This window comes from Castor canadensis, chromosome 9, assembly GCF_047511655.1.
Source record: "Castor canadensis chromosome 9, mCasCan1.hap1v2, whole genome shotgun sequence".
Taxonomy (NCBI): Eukaryota; Metazoa; Chordata; class Mammalia; order Rodentia; family Castoridae; genus Castor; species Castor canadensis.
Genome location: NC_133394.1, coordinates 124,025,330 through 124,042,934, shown reverse-complemented (window position 1 = coordinate 124,042,934; position 17,605 = coordinate 124,025,330). Strand labels below are relative to the sequence as shown.

General features: G+C 44.3%; 1 long non-coding RNA gene across 2 annotated transcripts; it reads right to left on the bottom strand.

The window, feature by feature from the left end:
* Positions 1-6,840: 6,840 nt before the first annotated feature.
* On the bottom strand, positions 6,841-15,486 carry LOC141410775 (uncharacterized). Of its 2 annotated transcripts, none has more exons than XR_012435558.1 (3): positions 15,267-15,486; positions 11,682-11,759; positions 6,841-7,684 (listed from the first exon to the last, which is right to left on the bottom strand). It is a non-coding gene; the product is annotated as an uncharacterized lncRNA (long non-coding RNA). The 2 variants fall into 2 exon arrangements; XR_012435559.1 differs by lacking the exon at positions 15,267-15,486 and adding an exon at positions 13,258-13,467.
* Positions 15,487-17,605: the final 2,119 nt, after the last annotated feature.

Sequence of the window (17,605 nt, the reverse complement as noted above, 5' to 3'; positions counted from 1 at the left end):
TTATTGCAAAAAGCTCTGACGGATTGTGCTGGCTTACTGCATAATGCTCATATCTGATTTCCTCTGCCACACCTTGTCCCCTCCATGCCCAGTATCACGTGCCCCTTGTTCAAACAGTAATACTAGGGGTGAGATGCGGCAAAGCCACTACCTCTCAAGATTCTTGCTGTTCTCCCTCTTACGTGCACAGCTTTGCGGTACCTCCAGGCTCTGCCCTCTGCGGGATGCAGTCGAGCTAGCCAGGACAGTTCAGCAAGAAAATACAGATACTCCTCGCCTTTCCATGGGATGATGCCCTGCTGAGACCAGCATGAGTTTAAAATACCATGAAGTCAAAACGCATTCAGTGCACCTAACCTACCAAACATCACAGCTTTGCAACTGAGTGTACCGCCGAGCCCGGTCACCACGGTCATGGGGTGCCAGGGAGCTGCAGCTGGCTGCCCCCTGCCCCGCGTCACCAGCACGTATCATGAGGCATACGAGAACAAAACTCAAAATTTGAAGATGGTTTCTACTGGATGTTATCACTTCTACACCATGCTAAATTTGAAAAGCCACAAGTCAAACCGTCACGAGGGGAGGACCATCTATGCCACCTTTTCATCATCTTCGGGCTCCTCTCCTGGTCCAGATCAGAGGATGTAACTGAGAATAACTGAAGGGAGGATGGAGAAAGTCAGAACAAGACAACCGGGGATCAGGCTCTGCCTTCCTGAGAACCCTGTTACACTTGTTTCCTGGCTCTAGAAGAACAGTGCCCATGCTGTGACCCCCTGTCCAAGCTAGACCTGGAAAGCAGGCCCACTGGAGCCCAGAGAGTCCACAGTGTCGTGAGCACTGCCTCAGGGCTCGATCAGCAGGGGGGACCTTGAATCCTACCCAACCCAGGAGAGAACAAACCACACTGTGGCATAAACACTTCAGCAGTTGAACTTCCTCCACTCGGCCCAGGCTAACAGCAGCCCAGCCACCCCATAAACACCAGCTGGTCCACAGCTATGAACTAGCACAACTCGAGTCCTCAGTCTCCCACCACAGCCCAGGCTCAAGACTCCACCGTCCAGATGCCGTCTTGGAGTGGAACAGGAAGAATGGTGTCAACTGGAAAAACCGACTCACCCCCAAAAGATGGCTTACTGGAATAGCCTGTCTTCCAGACCGGACTAAACGTCAGTCCACCAGCCCCTGTCATTAGTCAGCAGTGTGGGTGTCAGGAGACATTTAAGGACCAAGGGTCAGTTACAGAAAGTGACACAGATGCATGTTCTTTGCACATGTGAGTCTGCTGTGAGTAAGCCTGAGACTGTTCTACCTGTCCTGACTCATGCAGACCCCTTGGCTGAGTAATACATGGCCCAAGACAGCTTCTAGCACTTAATGAATGAGGTTCTTACAGGAGCCTCTCAGCTATACGGAGTGGGGAGTTATTAACTAGTGCACTGGTGTTCCACTGTCACTGTACTCTGTCCACCTTCCTGTGTCCCTATGATGAGATCCCAGGAGCCCTGGTCTTCCAGTCTGCCCACTGCTTTAGGCCAACCCTGACAAATGCATTTCAGAGACCCTACATCTGTGTGATGCTGGACTCTGATGGGGAACAAAGTGCTTTGTCTGCAGGTGCTGGAGATGCAGGTGTACAGCCATCCATGTCCCCCTTCTCCTTGCTAGCAGGTAAGCATGTATAAGAAAGGAGAACTGAAGGAAAGGGGAGCCTAGGAGAACAGCGTGGGCACAGCATTAAGGTGAGTTTGCTGGCTTGGAGAAGATGAATATTTCAGATCAGTTCCTTTTCCAAGCACCAGTGGCTTTGTTCCCAGGTCTTACTCAGAAGAGCACAAAGACTAAATTTAATTGGCTCATGTTTTAATTGTGTATGTTCCTCTATGCTGTGATTTGTACCAGATTGAATAGTGTCCCCCACACCTCAAAATACAACCTTATTTGGAAACACGGTAACTTAAATACACTTTGTCCTCTGTGAAATCTGATTGTCATTGTGCTGGTGGTGGGAGGTGGGGCCTGTAAGGAATGATTAGGATAGTTAGTGAGTTTTCCCTCCTTCTAGGGCAGGTTGTTATAACGTGAGTCTACTCCTGTGTTTGTCTCCTCTGCATGTGCCCCCTGCCCTTCCACCTTCTGCCATGTTATGAGGCCAGATGCTGCTATCATGTCTTTGGACTTCACAACCTCCGGAATTGTGACCCAAATAAACTTCTTTCCTTTGTAAATTACCCAGTCTTGGGCATTTTGTTATAGCAACAGAAAACAGACTAAGAGAAAGGTCTTTGTAGGTGCAATTACTTAAGAGGAGGACATATGGATTAGTACTCCCTAAATAATCAGTGTCCTTACTATAAAGGTGGGAACACACACACACACACACGCACACACACACCACCTGGGACAACAGAGGCAGAACATATGAAATGGTGCACTTACAAACCAAGGAATACTTACAACTACTAGAAGCTTAGGAAGAGGCAGGGAGGCTCCCCTAGTTTTAGAGGGAGTGCCATTTCAGACTTCTGGCTTCCAGAAATGTGAGACAATCTATTTCTGTTGTTTTCAGGCACCCAGTTTGTGGACCTTGGTTTCAGCAGTCTGAGGGACTTAATACATACTTTAAAGGGTCAGAAAGATATGACATTTAACTAAGCCCGGACTAAATGGACCATCAACCTTCACCAACAACACCCATAACACTCAAAGTGTTCAAAAATGAAGTCTGGAGTAACTTGCTTTAAAAAGTCCCAGCCTTGCCCCAGCTTTATGTTCCAGCTGCCCAGCCTATTTCCCAGGCCCAGGAGCTCTTGTCTCCCCTGCTCAGTTCTTCCTTCAACTCTCTTGTCAAAGAAGAGAAGAACACATAATACACAGTCCACCTCCTCCACACATCCCACCCTATCCCCCTGGGGAGGGTAATTCTGCTTCCTATCGGTCTTTTCAGGTGGACCTGAGCCAGACCTCTTCCTTTCCTTAGAGAATGGAGGCAGAGCCAGTAGCTCCTGGGGAAAGTGACAGGGAGAGGCTCTGACCACCACGCAGGAAACACATTGATGGACCATCATCGTCTTCACTGTATGCCTTTAATACTTACCTGATTTTTCTTGGTAAGGGATTGATTTGATTAAATGAGGCAGTGACACAGAGCCAAAGCCTTTTAGGAATTTCCACAGAGTTCATTGACTGGAGCTTCTACTTACCAGTCATCCCTCACCCAGGACCATCACAGTTTGTTTTGCTCTATCTGTAGGCCCAGGAAGGAAAACAGTGGAGGGAAAGGAGGGGACTAAGGATTAAGTACTTTAAGAAGAATCGTGTCTCCTTCCCTTCCTCCCCTCCAAACTTTTGATGCTATCTGGACTAATGCTAACTGTGAGCAGTGATAGGAGATGCATCCAGCCCGCAATGTTTTCCTAACAAAACACTGAATTACAGCTGCTTTACAATTAAGGCAATACTTAATTGAACGAAAGAAGAAAGTATGAAATGTGGACCATAAATTCTCCTAGAGGTCAGAAAAGCAAGATAGAAATGCAAACATCAAGAGGGGCTTCTTACAGTGTTCCTTTTCAATAACATGATTTATATTATGTTTTCAAAGATTTTTTTAACTGCCTGCATTCCTTTGAATTTAATTTTTTTTAAAGACGGTGGAGATGCAGGGCTAGATCTTGGGGAGACATAGTAACTGGAGACATAGAATAGCTCTCAGAATTTCATATGGAAAATGTCTCAGTTGTGGTCATCGTGACATGGTTTGGATAAGCCACCTCATTCCACAAGACAAAGTTGGGAGAAAATAACTTAGTCATAGGGGTGTAGAAGTGAATTCCCAAGAAAACATAAAACACATGCTCTGAGGTACACCTTTGAAGATGTCACATTTATCTTAGGCCAAATATTGCCTACGGAATGCTGTGTTAGCCACCTCTACTTGAAATGAGAGACACGGAAGGAATATTTTTTTGGTCAATGAGTTTCAGATTTCACATTCTCCCAAGTTTTCTGCTTCCTTGATTACTCATATGGAAAGTACTTTAAGGAGAGAGATATTTGAGTTATTTACTAAGATGAGACTAAGGTGTTCCCATGATCCCGTCTCCAGGAATTCACTCCTTGTACAATTCCCTCCTCTGAAGTGTTTTAGGACTTGAGTTGCTTTACCCAAGAGAATACAGCAAGTTTCCAGGATGTCACTCCCCTGATTCCGTTTTATTATGTAAGACTGTGTCTTGGTACAGACTCATTCCAGAGTCTTGCTGTCTTTGATGACATTGAGGAATGTTTGAGTGCTACAGCCACCAGGAAATGAAGAATGTCAGCACACTAACTGAGCTTAGAAATACTCCTTTCAGCAATTGAGTCTCCAGATGAGAACTCAGCCCTGGGTGATACCTTCATTGCAGTCTTAGAGAACGCAGCTGGGCTATAGTAGGACTCCTGACCAGTTGTGTGTGATGTTTAAAAACACTTAGCTTGTGCTAATTTGTTATGGAGCAATAATAAAAAATCAAACACATTTACCTGAGCTAACTTACTTTTCTAACCCAGTATTCTTGCACTGGGTGTATCCCTCTAAGAATTCGGTAACTGTGGGTCTCTCGTTGCTTTTATGATCAATGTGTATTATGACCACCTAACCTACACCATCAAAGAAGAGCCTCATGTATACACCAGTACTTTCTGTTCTGCCCATTTAACACAAGCTGTCAGCAGCAAATGATGCTCAAACTCCTTAGAATGGAGCTTGGTCTGAAAATTGTTCAAAAACCCAGTCTGATTACGATGGGGCTGTAAACTGAAATTTCTGAAAGGCCTAGTTGTAATACTTATCTAAGCTCTAGACACATGCATGCTGTTTGATCTAAAAATTCCCTTTCTAGAAGTTTATCTCAAGAATATAGTCAGATGAGTATCTAAAGAAACGTGGCAAGGTTGTGTGTTTCACAACTGTGCATAAGAGTAAAAACTGAGAACAGCCTAACTGGATCAAATAAGCAGGTTAAGTAACTTAGAGATCACCACACCATGGGAAACCAGGTAGCCATTTAAAACTATGCTGTAAACCAGGCACTGATGGCTCATGCCTGTAATCCTGGCTACTTGGGAGGCAGAGATCAGGAGGATCCCAGTTTAAAGCCAGTCCAGGGCAAATAGTTCATGAGACTCTATCTAAAAAAGAATCCTTCACCAAAAAGGGCTGGTGGAGCTGCTCAATTGGTAGAGCGCCTGCCTAGCAAGCATGAAGCCCTGAGTTCAAACATCAGTGCCATTCTCCCCCGACAATATGCTCTGAATGTGTAATTTTTGGTCAAAGGATCATGCAAGCAAAAATAAAAAAGAATATATAAGGAAATGTATAGTATTTATCCATTTCTCTCTCTTTCTGTAAAACCTAAATACACATTGAAAATAAAACGAGATATACACCAAAATGTCAACAGTATCTGGTGGCAAAATCATGGATTATTTTTTGTTTATTAATTTCCTGGCTTTATCTTCTAATGTTTTTATGATGTTTACAAGTAACTTGTGAAATTTTAAAAATTCACAAGTTTTTAATGCTGCTGCCCTGTTTCTAACTCCCGATCTCTGCGTGGGCTGGGTCTTGCTTGTGCTCCAAAGACTTCACGGGCCTTGCTGCTCGTGTTGAGAGCACTGTCTTGGCACATCAGGCTTGCATCCTCCCACTTCATCCCTCTGACAGCTTGCCACATGAGTGGGTATCCAGCTGTCACCCTACTCTGTCCAAGCTCACTCTCTGACTCATATTTCAACAGCAAAACTCACTTTAAAAGCTATATTTTTACCACAGTTATGTGTTCCTATCAATCTCCAAACTGCTACATGACAAATCTAGCCTGCATCACCCAGCCCCAGCTCTATACTGGATGCTGGTGATAGAGATGACTTTGTAAAAACTTTAAATGCTCAAGGAGTAGACTGAGAACACAATTGTTTGTCCTGTGATTACTTGTTAGATCACTACTCACAACGTAAAAAAAAAAAATACAAAAAGCATACATTCTGTTCACTTAGAAAATAAAACGCTATTTAATGTGCTTTAGTTTTTGTTTTTATTTTCTTCTTCTACATCATCCTAGAAGAACTTTTAAAAGTGAAAAATGCAGACAGTGTGGGAGACAAAGGTGAGGATGATCCAGTAAAGGGAGTGTGCGTGAAGGAGTATAGGAATTTTCAAGGATTGGACATCTCCCATAAGCTAGTTGCTCATCCACGCTCTGGGATGCACTCCTCACTAGTGAAGGAGGTACGGAATGGCTTAGAGAAGACCGCAGATGACAGAAAGAGGGCTACGGTGGAAAAACGGAGAAAAAGGACAGCAAACAAAGACATAAATCTGTACCCACTAAAGAGTCTCCAGATAGGAATGGATTGAAGGCCTGAAAGGGAACAGGAAGCCCTAGAGAATACAATCCCTTCCCTTTCTTCAATCTTATGTCACAAATGGGCCCATTTGGCAGGAGGTCAAATGCACAACCTGTTGTTCTTATTGAAATGGAACATAATTTTGAAATTATGAAGGAATTGGGATAAAGAGAGGGTGAAGAAGAGAGCAAAGTGGGCTAGAGGCATGGCTCAAGTGGTAGAGGGCCTGCCTAGCAAGTGTGAAGCCCTGAGTTCAAACCCACAGGCTGCCAAAAAGAAAAAAAGTAAGAAAAGAGAAAAGAATAGAGGTCCCATTTCTTGATGGGACCTGGGTAAGGAAGGGACAGAAGGGTTACGAGGAAGCAGTAACAATTCCATTATTTTAGTGAGATCTTCTCCCTTTATTATTTGAAAAGACAAGAACAGAAGGGAAATGGGCGCCTCTCTCACCCTCTTTTCCAGGCTTCGAAGAAAATGGAAATTGTTGAGCAATCAGACTTTACCAAGAGAAAGGTCAAAGGCCAGGCAACCTTGAGCTCAAGGCTCTGGGAGGCTGTACCAATGGCTCCCCCGTGTCTCCTATTGACAGAATTCCTTGTTCTTCGAGTGCTCTGCCATTAACCTGACTCAGCCATTCTTTCCTTCTGCCTCTGCAGGCCATGCCATGCTTTGCCACTACTATCATGGACAAATCCCCATCCTGAGTTCAAATTCCTAAGACAGAGGAGTAAGTCACTCTTGCCACCAATGGGCAAAGCTTGCCTGATACACCCCTCACGGGTTAATACTTAGCCTGCAGGCTACCTTTGGTAATCTTGTCCCATCAGTAGGATCGTGTGGCAAAGAGCATGGCCACCCATGCTCAAAGAGCCCGGCAGACCCACGTGCCACAGCAATGAGCTGTGAGAACGGGAACCAGACTCTAACAGTTGAAAACAGTGAAGGAGCTCAAATTTGACCCTACGGAGAGTTCACACGGCAGAAGACCGCAGCTTAGTAGATAAGACAGAAGACACAGTGTTCTTGGGTCAGAGATGAGGAACAGCTTTTTACTTACAGCCATAGCAGCAGCCAGAATGCCAGCATTTGCCAGCTCTCCAGCTCCCCCAGTTCCTGCAAGGTGATGAGAAGAGAGCCACGTGAGTCCTGTACTCACAGGGAGTTGTGCCACAGAAGAGGAACTTGAACTTGGGAGCCTGAGTTTCACGTAACAGCAGTAAGCATTCTGCCCTTTGCTCTGGATGTAGAGATTATCTCTGTCTCTCCAGGTTGCTGGTACACGAACATTCTTGAAAGATAATCCAGAACAAAGGTGGTCAGTGTCCCTGCCCACAAGATGTACAGAATCTAGAGACCCATGGAGAATTGTCCCCCACCAGGTTTCTTTGTCGATACACACCAAGCAATCATGTTTGTTCTGGAATTGGTTGCTTAGCATCCAGAATTCAGAATAAAGTAGATGGGGCAGGTTTTTTTGGTTTAAATTATAAAACAGTCAGAGTTCATTTTTGACTTTGCCTTTGTCCTCGCTACAATTTCTTCAAGTGACCCCGGTCTCATGTGCTGCCTGAGTCAGGCCTCATACCTACCTTTCCTTCCTCGTCCCCATCAAAGCTCACCTGCTCTGAGTCTTACTCTTTTTCTTTTGACTCTATCAAAATCTCTCAACAAACTCATTTTTAGTTATCAAACACACATCCAAATGCTTAGTAAGATACTGTGCTCCAGGCATTTTGCTACCATTCATTTAAAATTGGTAATAACCCTACAAGGTGAGTACTGCACATGGCCATTCTCTAGATGAAGAAACTGTACCAACTGATAGTTATTTTAATAAAATATACTTTTGTGGAAATACAGTAATCAGTGACAGCTAAATTTTATAATGAGTCTAAAAATGTTTCAGGGACTTACAGGAATACAGGAAATGATTCTAGCTACTCTGGTGGTGCTCTAATGATAGACATTTCAGAACAATGCAAAACAGCTTTGTGGAGAAAGAGACCCCTTCAACCACTCTCCCAAAATTCTCAGATGTGATCATGGTACAGGAAGTTTCCAGAACTTGGTTCTACTGGCTCCCAGCTGCAGCTCAGATGCTCTTTGAGTAGCTGGCTGATAATTTTCTCACAGGACCACACTGAGTTCACTATTGTATCTCCAGTATCCAGCCGAGTGCTCAGTTCCTGCTGGGGCCTCAACAATGTGTTGATGACTGGCTGACTGACTGATGGAATGAATAGATGGGAACCAAGAAGTGTCAAGGGTCAGTTAAATAGGAAGTGCTCCTGGACTGGAAACCACACATTTAATTGTATCTTAAATCAAAGGATGAATCAATGTGTCAGTTTGAAAAGGGAGAGAGCTAAACCAGGCGTGTGATCTAACTGAAGAAAGTAGAATCGAATGAGAGAAACAGAATGAGAGAGAGAGAAAAAAAACAGAGAGAGAGAGAGAGAGAGAGAGAGGATGAGGTTGAAGGCACAATAGAAGTTCCCTGGGCCAACCAGAGTAACCTGAACATAGAGCAAGTGAGCAAAGGTATCAGGCAGCCAGAAATGTTCAATGTTCCAGTTCCAGGAGAAGACTGGAGAAGGAAGGTGATAGAACGTGGGAGAAGAACATCAATAATGGTAATGGCCGTCATGTGTGGATAATGTTTTGTTCCTGGCAGGATTTTTACTGCCTGTGCTCATTAATTCATTATAGCCCAACTCAAAGATTAGATTCCATTATTATTACACTACCACCATTTTACAAATGATAAAATCAAGTAACAGAGGTTAATTAACTTGTCCAAGGTCACAAAGCTTGGAAGAAACAAAGCTGAGTCTGAACCTAGGTAGTTTGTTCAGAATCTATCTCATTCATCCAAACCATTTGCCACCTCTTCTACAGGACAGAGAGCCGAAGGGCAGCAGCCATGACAAATAAATCAATAGAGTAAACTTATTCTTTGTTTTATTATGTCCCCAAACCTCCAACTTCCACTTCTTGTCGCCACATTGCATCTCCTCTCAAGGTCCTATAAAATTTCTGGGCCACATGTCCCCATCTTGTGAGGGACAGGTTAAGAGCCAAAGATAGGAAGCAGGGGAGTCCCTGAGGGACTAGAAACAATTCAAATAAATTCTTCAAAAACTACACGTGGTAGGGAAAAAATGAAGATGCGTAGAGATTGTTTCAGATTAAAAGTGACCAAAGAGACATTACTACCAATACACTGGATGAAACTTGTTTTGTTTTAAAAAACAGTGAGGCAAGACTGTTGGAGAGCAGCTTTGATCATAGGCTGGCTGATAGGTGATATGAAGGAATTATTGCTAATTTTCTCAGGCCTGATAATGTGGTCATGGAGGAAATGGTCTAAAAACACATGCTAAAGCATTGAAAGCTGAAGTGTCACAATTTCTAAAACAGACCTTCAAATGGTTCAGGAAGAAAAGTAAAGACCGATTTGTAAACTAAATATGGCAAAATGTTAACAATTGTTGAGTGAGTTGGAAGTGGGGCTAGACAGATGTGCACTGAACTGTTCTTTCAGGTTTTCTGCGTAAAATTTTTATGATAATAAGTTTTGGGAGAAAGAGTCTGAAGGGAGGAGACAGTGATTGCTTACAGATTGGTCAAAGAAGGCCGGGCATTTGTCCAATGCAAAAGCCATGGGGGATGAGTGAAAAAAACTTGTCTTGACCACACAGGGTTTAATGCAAATACTTTCTCAATAAAACAGAAATACAGAACTGGAGCAAGGACCGGATGGCTGACTTGGCAAACATTCCAATAAAGGCAGCAGCGGCAGCTGCAGAGGTAATAACATCTCCTGGATTCCTCTGTGGGGTCTAGAAGATCAAACCTGAGGTGTTGGAACATGCATGCTCTTGTGATTTTTCCAGAAATAGCCACAGCTAATCTGTCAGGGTTCAAACCCCCACTCCACAGCTCAAGAGTCGTATGACCTTGGACAAGTTACTTCACCTCTCTGATGCACAGTTTCCTCTGCTAACAACCTAGCTCCTGGACTTGTGTGTGGAGATTAAAAGGGACCACATCAGGCATGGCTGGTGAGCATCCAGCAAATGTGTTCTCCCTTTCATCACACAAGAGAAAGGGGAGGGTGGGGCGAAGGGAACACTTGCTCACAATTCCATGGAGTCTGGGGTTATTTAATTTCCCTTTTAGGTGGGAGTGTGTGGCCTGGGGTTAGCAGGGATGCTAATGAAGGTAAGCCATGGAAAATAAACAGCAGGCCTGGGCTGCAGTGTTTACCTCCTGTGATACCTCATCTTCGCCTGGGTAATTTTCTCCCTTATCTTGACAGCAGCCACTTATTCAACAGCAAAGGGTAATCCCATTACCTTTACCACTCCAATCCAGCTCTCTGGCTGCTCAGCACCCCTAGGCTGCTGCTATATCTGGGGGGCCTCATGCCACTTCGGAATTAAAACTGAGAAAGTAAATTAATCAAGTGCGTTAATTTTTTTTTCTTGAACAAATTTCTATACAACCTTGACTCATTGTTCTTAAAAAAAAAAGTATTGCTTCTAAGAATATTATCTGTAGCAATGCAGTGCTAGCTTCACGATGAATTTGAAGGCTGGTGATAGTCAAACACAGTCACTGGAGAGCTGGTTTTGACATGTCAGAGGATGAAGATTGGTGGTGGTGTGCGGTGAGGCCTCATCTTGAAGGAGGAAGCAAGTGCCATGTTTCCTAGAAGCTGTGAAATGCCCCAAAAGGCCTCTAGCACTGACATCCAGACCGTGTGTATGCTCTGAGGCGTGAGGTTGATTCAGAGCCCTGGTACCCACACTATGACTCTTTAAACCAAGAGTGTGAGCCTGGCACAGTGGTTTTACCCAACAGCAGCTTTAACCCACAGACCTTGTCTCAACAAATGAAGGGTTAGAGATATAGCTCAGTGGTAGACTGCTTGCCTAGCACACACAGGCCCTGGGTCAATCCTAGCACTGTAAGTAAGTAAATAAATATAAGAGCGTGTGCTGTCTGCCTAGGTCTTCGTTCCCTATCCGTGTGTGATACAGGTGTGCCTGCTGGTTGTTTTAACAGACAGTGTGTGACAGTCATTACCAATAATCCCCAGGTGTGAGTGGCCTCATAGTTAACTAAGGCCTTCCCAACGCATTACCTCTCTTAATCCCCAAATCTTCCCCAGAGTTTCGCCAGGCTAGTGGTGTTACCATCCCCTCTTCTAGACCCATGCACACACCCTGTTCCATAACACAGATAAGGACCCTGAAACCCACAGAAATGGAATAACTTACCTGATGTCCCACATCAAATATGGCAGAGGGAGGGCTTGAATGGAGTCTTTGGAATCTGAAGGTCCTGTACAGCTTCTCCTAGGGAAAAGAAAAACATTTCTCATCCATTTTCCTGGGTAGAAAGGACTTCAGGCTTTCCATCAGTGTTAAAGCTCGATCTGCCTGAAATGTTGGGACCTCGGAGTGTCTGGAGTAGACATTTCCTCACTGGACTGCCCAAGGTGATCTTTACTGCAGCGTCCTCTCCACTATGTCTTCATTCCTTGTCTCTGTATTCTGATGGAAGTGTGGATAGAATGGATGAATGAAGTGAGATAATGGAGCAATCTCTCATAAAGCTAACACATAGTAGGCTCTTGGAAAAATGTTTCTTCCAATTTAAAAACAATACTATTTACTTGCTCGGGCAGCAGATTTGGTCAGGGAAGAGGTCAAAGGGTTGACTTGAAATAGGTGTGAAGGTTGGCTGGAATTCAATTACCCATGACCCTCTGTTCTCTCCTGCCAGTCATGATTTATGGAGTCTGGCTAGGGAAGGCTGGGATTAGTGACAAGTGTAATCAACCTTTTTGGAGAATGAAGACGAGGGAATTACCTGAGGCAGAGTCTCAAGCCAGAGGAGATTTCTTAGATTGGAACATCCTTGTGATTTAGCACAATAGCAGGCCATAGATGTGGAGCAAAAGATGAACCCAATAAAGCCAGGGCAGTCCTTGCTCCCATTTTTCCTCGAATTCACACTCACCCAGTAGCTCTGCCTGACATGGATCAATTATCAAGGGTCATGGGTGGTTTGGGTCCAAATCTTTAAATACCTTGCTCGTGGATAACTGGGGGCATCTTTTAGGGGAAAGAAGCCAGTTGAAAATCAGAGAGTTGCATCAATTCATGTAAGAGATTCACCCATCATCACCATGTTCCTTTTGTCCTACAGATGCTCTTTTTCAGTCTCACCTCGAAGTTTATCTAGTCTCATTCCTGTGACCTCTGAGGGCTGTGCAACCCAGGACCCAGATGCGAGGTTTTGGTGGTTTTTTTTTTTTAATTATTTATATAAAAACATTTCTTTTGAAGCTGATCTCCCAGGAGGCATGGTGCAAATGTGATAGTTTCTTACTATTTAGATGGGGGGGGTGTTGTAGGAATGGCTATATACTAACTTTTCAAAATCAGTTTTCAATATTTTCTAGCCCCTTTGTCTGGAACTCAAGGAGACCTTACATATTTTCTCTCTTCTAACAGTGTTAACGCTGCACCCAGATTTTGTGTAGCCTAGAGCTCCTGTACCCTGTCCTAATTTTCAAGACTGGTTTATGGAGCTAACTTAAGATGGCACCTACCTTTGGCCACCTCCTTGGCCAAGTTGCTTAATGAGCTTAGCTGAAATACTCGTGTTCTGAGTGTCCTGGCAGTCGTGTGTCTCAGTGACTTACCTGTTCCCACGCAATAGTCCACCTCCCTCTAATAAAAAATAATATACTTGTGATTTGACATCTGGGTCTCCAAGCTCACAAAATGAGCTCAAGGTTGAAAGAGATCCAGACTATCACAACATTCAGTATTTTTAGAGCATTACCTAGTCATTTTGATGAATTCACTTGGAGTGCTTTTCCCCAGGAGCTCCTCGGGGAGGGCAGAAGATGGTAAAAACACCAATTTCCTTCGGTGACAACTTCACGTGTTGAGAACTAACATGGTGGATCATTGTGAAATCTTCTGGGGGGTGCCTGCCCCGGGCCAGACAAGCCCAACACCCAAAGCACATAAAGAAGTCATTGAAAGACACTGGAGCTGTTCCAAAGGCCACGGCTAATGTTTCACCTAATCTCTCTCCGGCCCCTCCCGCCCACTGCCGGCCCCACCCACACGATGTGAGCCTCCGATCGTCCTTGCAGCTGCTTGGCTATTTGCACCCTCTCACCCCCTGGCAGAAGGAGAACTTTTATGCAGCCAAGAGCACTGGAGTGGAGAGGTGGGGGCTGATGGGGTTTTCTGAAAGGGTTATTACCCCGGGATGGGGCTGGGGGCTGACTCCCTGGCTCAAGGCCAGGAACACTGGTTCATATTCCCCACCCAGGGATCTGCAACTTGGGGCAGGAGTGTATATGAGCTGGGAACAAAGGTTTTAAAAAAATGAAAAGCTCATTTTGTTTTCAATCCTTTTTATCTTGGCTGTATCTCAGGCACCACAGACCAGAGCTTCAGAGGCTAAGGGTGGAGTAGGGTGGAGTGGAGTGATTTCTTTTTTTCTTAAAGGGAAAGAACAGGGACGTCTCCTTGAACATGTACGGTTTGCTCTCAGCACGATCACGGTCATTAATAAAAACATTGAGCAATAGATGCTTCGCTCTCTTTGGAACTGGCATTTGCAGAGGTGGCCATGACAGATCAGAGGGCAGAAAGGAATTCTGCTGCTGCTTAGGGAGGAATTTGGACCTGCAAGATATTCCTGGCGTTAATTATTGATGGTTTCAGCCTGCCTAAGCCAACCTTGAGCTGCAAGGCAATATATCCGGGTCTGGCAACAAGAACATCATCTCCTGCTGGTCAGGCCACTGAACTTCAGCTATTTTAGGACACACAGAAAGAAACACCACAAATTCCCAGAATTTTAGCTAAGTTCCAAGTTTAGAGTTTATTTTTTGAACAATAGAGATGTACCATATTGTAAGAAAACACAGTATGTGAAAATTAAAACTTGCCAAACTAAAAATAGAGAAATAAAACATTTTACAGAAGGATTTATTACTAGGGCCTCTTAAGCAAAAGCTCTGTCTGCTGTGTGTGCTAACCCTTTTAGGATCAGGTAGGTGGAAGTCTCCCCCATGTCATTGTTCTTAACATGGACTGTCCGGCTTTGGATGACACTTGGAAGAATGTGGGGAGAATCTCAGCTCCACCACAGGCTTGTGACTGTGGTCAATTACTTGACTCCTCTGCCTCAGTTGTCCCACCTGTAACAGGAGGGCAGTAATAGCACCTGGTTCCTAAGATCTAAATGAGCTGTGACACACTGAGTGATGAGGGGTCCCTCCCCACCCCCCCCCCGACCCCCATAATACTTCATAGCCTCCCTCCTTCCTCCCGCAGACCATGCAGTGCAGCTAGCAGAGAACAAAAGAAACTTCAGCCCTTCTTTGTAGCTTTCTGCCAAGTAAGATGTAACCTGAAACAAACAGGGCCCGGACAGTTCATGACCGATCTCTTCTCTCAGACTTATTTTTTTTAACAAGTACTTGCACAGCACTTACTCTGTGACAGGTGCTGTGTAAGCACTTGACACCAGTCTTTCATAATGACTCTGTGAAATGGACACTTATGATTCCCACTTGCCAGTGGAGGAAGCAGAAACCCAGGTGGCTGAAGTAACTGGTACAGGGACACAGAGCTCGGAAGTGGTCAGCCAGGGTTTGAACCCAGGCAGTCTGGTCCATTGCATGATGGACGTGTGTTTATTTGGGAAGGCCTCCTGAGACCAAAGCAAGCCGGATGAAATGCCAGGGCCAGTGCTGCACCGTCTAAAAGTAATAGCCTTATTGAAGTGGCAAGTGTCTCTGGAGCTAAGCTCCATAGCCAGAACCTCACCTGAGGTCTCCTGTACCAGCAGGCGGACTTGCCAGCGCTTGGGTGCTGGGCCCATCTCCACCCCACAGCAGGGGAGGGTCCGGCACCTCTCAGGTTTCTTCATTCTTCCTCACCCCCTTGGCTCGGTGATGTGAATTTGCCAACTCTTGCAGCCTGAGTAGGTGGAAGGGTGCCTGGAGAGAGCAATGCATTGAGAGTCAAGAAAAAAAGAAACAGCTTGTTTTCAATTTTCAGTGACTGTTTGTTCCCTTTTGGGGCTGGGAGTTGGAACTGAGGCTTAAACTCAAGGTGCTTGTGAGACAAGTGCTCTACTAATTAAGTCATGCCCCCAGCTTTTGTTATTTTTTGGATAGGTTCTCCAGGGTTTTCTCGCCCCTGGCTAGCCTGGACCCCAATCTTTCTACTTATTCCCTACTTATTTTAGTTGGGATTACAGGCATATGTTACCATGCCCAGCTTTTTTGTTGAGATAAGTTATCACTAACTTTTCGCCCAGGCTGGTCTTGAACTGTGATCCTCCTAATCTCTGCCTTCCAAGTAGCTGGGATTACAGGTGTGCACCACTATACCTGGCCTTAATTTTCCCCCTTTTAATTAGCATATGTTAATTAGCAAATACAAAATAACAAATTTCATTGTGACATTTTCATATATGCATATAAAAGCAATACCTATTTATGGCAGACTTTGCAAAGTGGCTGAATCAACCCCATCTCCCACACTCCTCCCTTCCCCTGTCCACAGGATGATTGTATGACTCCAATCTGGCCAATTGTTCTAAGTCCTTCCTGGAGCTGCTGTTCTTGTTTTCCTGGGGCAGTCCTTCCTGTCTTGTCTTCTGTCTTTGAATGCACATGTGATAACTGGGGGGTGCAGAGGTCACACAAACACCGTGAAGGAAAAGCCATGGGCAGCTTAGACACTGGCTTTGGCAATATTGAACTGCAGAACCAATGTGCTTTGGTGTTGGTTAATTTCAGTCAAGGACAATCTTATCTGCACAATGTTTATTATAGGAAAGTTAAGGGTGCCTGTAGAGCCAGCTACTTGGGAGGTAGAGATCAGGAGGATGGAGGTTTGAGACCAGCTCAGGCAGAAAGAAATCAAGACCTCATGTCAACAAGTAAATTGGGTGTGGTGAGACGTTTGTGTAATCCCAGTCACTCCGTAGGCATAAGTAGGAGGACTGTAGTCTGCGGGCAACTTGGCAAAAACACAAGACCCTATCAAAGAAAATAATTAAAGAAAAAGGGCTGGGGGAAAATAATTAAAGAAAAAAGGCTCAAGTGGTACAGCACCTGAATAGCAAGTTCAAACCCCAGTACAGCCAAAAAGAAAATGAAAAATTAAGAAATACAGGGAAGAAAAAAAAGGTAGGGAAAAATATAACCGGTAATCTTATCATCCAGAAATAACCAAAATTACTATTTCAACATATATTCCTTCAATATTCCTTTTATTGTTTTACAAAAATATAGAATACAAACACTGGTTTTTGTTTGTTTTACTTTGTTTTGTTTGCAGTACTGGGGTTTGAACTCAGAGCCTACACCTTGAGCTACTCCACTAGCCCTTTATTTTTTATAAAAGGTGTTTTTGAGCTAGGGTCGCCTGAACTATTTGCCTGGGCTGGTTTTGAAGTGTGATCTCCTAATCTTTGCCTCCTGAGTAGCTAGGATTACAGGTGTGAGCCACCAGCGCCCAGCACAGACACTGTCTTGCAACTGATTCTTTTACTTACCAATGCACTATGGCCACCTTTCAGTGTCATCTGCTTGTCATTGGGTGGGCTGGCTGAGGGCCTTTAATTCTGTATTATCAAGTATTTCTTATTTCCATTTTTAACTATTATAAATGCTGAGAGTGTGAATACGTTTGCAGGTGCATCTTTGTCTGCTGATTTCCTGAAAGTAAAATCCTAAAACTGTAAATTGCTGGATCAAAGAGAATGCAATTCTTAGGTTTTGCCTACCCACAGATGAAACCCCTATCAGAAATATTTTATCCTCAGGAAGCAGAGATCAGGAGGATCGCGGTTCAAAGCCAGCCCAGGCAACTAGTTCACAAGACCCTATCTTGAAAAATCCTTTACACACAAAAAACATAGGGCTGGTGGAGTGGCTCAAGGTGAAGGCCCTGAGTTCAAGCCCCAGTACCACAAGAAAGAAAGAAGAAAGAAAGAAAGAAAGGTTTTATCAAGTCTTACACTTTCACCTGTGTGCCCTCCCTTCCACTGACCACACTAGACATGGTCACCTTTTAAGAAGATCTGTCATTTCAACAGGCAACATATGGATTAAATTAATTCACTAATTTAATTATGGAGTTTGACATCTTTC